The sequence below is a fragment of the Arachis stenosperma genome, chromosome 2 (genome assembly GCF_014773155.1).
Source record: "Arachis stenosperma cultivar V10309 chromosome 2, arast.V10309.gnm1.PFL2, whole genome shotgun sequence".
Taxonomy (NCBI): Eukaryota; Viridiplantae; Streptophyta; class Magnoliopsida; order Fabales; family Fabaceae; genus Arachis; species Arachis stenosperma.
In genome coordinates, this window is record NC_080378.1 from 70,906,213 (window position 1) to 70,908,965 (window position 2,753).

Consider the following 2,753-nt stretch of genomic DNA (forward strand, 5'->3'; position numbering starts at 1 on the left):
CGAAAGCTAAGAGAAGCCAAGGCACAACTCTCTGTAGAGGACCTAACAGAAATCTTCAAAGAAGAACCCATGGCAGCCGAAAACAACAACAATGCAAGGAAGGTGCTGGGTGACTTTACTGCACCTACTCCCGACTTCTATGGGAGAAGCATCTCTATCCCTGCCATTGGAGCAAACAACTTTGAGCTTAAGCCTCAATTAGTTTCTCTAATGCAACAGAATTGCAAGTTCCATGGACTTCCATTGGAAGATCCTCATCAGTTCTTAGCTGAATTCTTGCAAATCTGTGACACTGTCAAGACTAATGGGGTTGACCCTGAGGTCTACAGACTTATGCTATTCCCTTTTGCTATAAGAGACAGAGCTAGGACATGGTTGGACTCACAACCTAAAGAAAGCCTGGACTCATGGGAAAAGCTAGTCAATGCCTTCTTGGCAAAGTTCTTTCCACCTCAAAAATTGAGTAAGCTTAGAGTGGAAGTCCAAACCTTCAGATAGAAGGATGGAGAATCCCTCTATGAAGCTTGGGAAAGATACAAACAATTGATCAGAAAGTGTCCATCTGATATGCTTTCTGAATGGAGCATCATAGGTATTTTCTATGATGGTCTCTCTGAACTATCCAAGATGTCTTTGGATAGCTCTGCTGGAGGATCTCTTCATCTGAAGAAGACGCCTACAGAAGCTCAAGAGCTAATTGAAATGGTTGCAAATAACCAATTCATGTACACTTCTGAAAGGAATCCTGTGAACAATGGGACTAATCAGAAGAAAGGAGTTCTTGAGATTGATACTCTGAATGCCATTCTGGCTCAGAACAAAATATTAACTCAACAAGTCAATTTGATCTCTCAAAGTCTGTTTGGAATGCAAAATGCACCAAGCAGTACTAAGGATGCTTCATCTGAAGAAGAAGCTTATGATCCTAAGAACCCTTCAATGGAAGAGGTGAATTACCTAGGAGAACCCTATGGAAACACCTATAATTCTTCATGGAGAAATCATCCAAATTTCTCATGGAAGGATCAACAGAGACCTCAACAAGGTTTCAACAACAATAATGGTGGAAGAAACAGGTTTAGCAATGGCAAGCCTTTTCCATCATCTTCTCAGCAACAGATAGAGAATTCTAAGCAGAACCCCTCTGACTTAGCAACCATGGTCTCTGATCTAATCAAAACCACTCAAAGTTTCATGACTGAAACAAGATCCTCCATTAGGAATTTGGAGGCACAAGTGGGACAGCTGAGCAAGAAAATTACTGAACTCCCTCCTAGTACTCTTCCAAGTAATACAGAAGAAAATCCAAAAAGAGGGTGCAAGGCCATCAACATGGCCGAATTTGGAGAGGAAGGAGAGGCAGTGAACGCCACTGAGGAAGACCTCAATGGGCGTGCACTAACCTCCACTGAGTTCCCCAATGAGGAACCATGGGAATCTGAGGCTCAAATTGAGACCATAGAGATTCCATTGGACTTACTTCTGCCTTTCATGAGCTCTGATGAGTATTCTTCCTCTGAAGAGGATGAGTATGTCACTGAAGAGCAAGTTGCTAAATACCTTGGAGCAATCATGAAGCTAAATGACAAGTTATTTGGAAATGAGACTTGGGAGGATGAACCCCCTTTGCTCACCAAAGAATTGGATGACTTGTCTAGGCAGAAATTACCTCAAAAGAGGCAGGACCCTGGGAAGTTCTCTGATGGTGTTTTTGTGGAAAAACGAATTTCCAACACACATATCCAACCGGCAAGTATACCGGGTCGCATCAAGTAATAATAACTCACAAGAGTGAGGTCGATCCCACAGGGATTGATGGATCAAGCAACTTTAGTGGGTGATTAGTTTAGTCAAGCTAACATTTAAGTGAGAATTGTGGCAGCAAAATGTAAATAGCAATGAACTTAAAGTGCAGAATGTAAATAGGCAGGAAGCTTAAAGAACAAGCAATGTAAATTGCAGAAACTTAAATGACAAGAAATGTAAATTGCATTAAATGTAAAGGGGAGTGGGTGCTGGAAATTAAAGGAAGCAATAGATAAAGCAACTGAAAATTTAAATTGCAGGAAGAATAAAAGGATTTTGGGAGCTGGGATTCAAGAAATCAAACAAGAAATTGTAAATGGCAATCAAATAGAGAAGTAAAAGATGCAGTAACTTGCAACCGATCTCAAACAGAAAGCAGAATTGCTTGAAGAAGCAAACAGAAATTAAATTCAACTCAATTGGAAAATCAAAATGAAGATCTCAGGAAATCAAAGAGACTAGAAAACAAGTCTAGATCTCAATTCCTTCCTTGATCAAAGTAGAAAATAATCAACAGAAGAGAAATGACTCAAGCAGCAAGTGAAATGTAAATCCAATTCTCAATTATGCAGAAGAACAAAGCATAGATGTTGCAGATGGAGAATGAAAACAGAATTCCTTCCAATCTCCACCCAAGATTCAAAACAGAAATGAAAACTCCAAGAGAGAGCTATCTACTACTCCCTAATGAAGCAAGCCTTTTTCTAATGGAGCTGCCTTTTCTTTCAATCGAGCTCTCCTTTTTGAAATGAGAGTGATGCCTTTATATAGGCTTTTTACAAAATGAAAATAAAATGAAATTGAAATTAAAAATAAATTCATAAAATGAAATTCCTAATCTAGCTTCTTTGTGTGCCTTTGAGTCATGTTGATGGACTTTGCTTGCTTTGGATTTGAGGAGAAATGGGTTTGGTTGGCTTTGATTCAATTTGGTGAGGAATTGAATT

At 39.5% G+C, this 2,753-nt stretch overlaps 1 non-coding gene across 1 annotated transcript; it reads right to left on the reverse strand.

Moving 5' to 3' along the window:
• Positions 1 to 465: 465 nt before the first annotated feature.
• Positions 466 to 573, reverse strand: LOC130964548 (small nucleolar RNA R71). The gene has a single exon (XR_009080637.1). It is a non-coding gene; the product is annotated as a small nucleolar RNA R71 (small nucleolar RNA).
• Between the last annotated feature and the right edge of the window lie 2,180 nt (positions 574 to 2,753).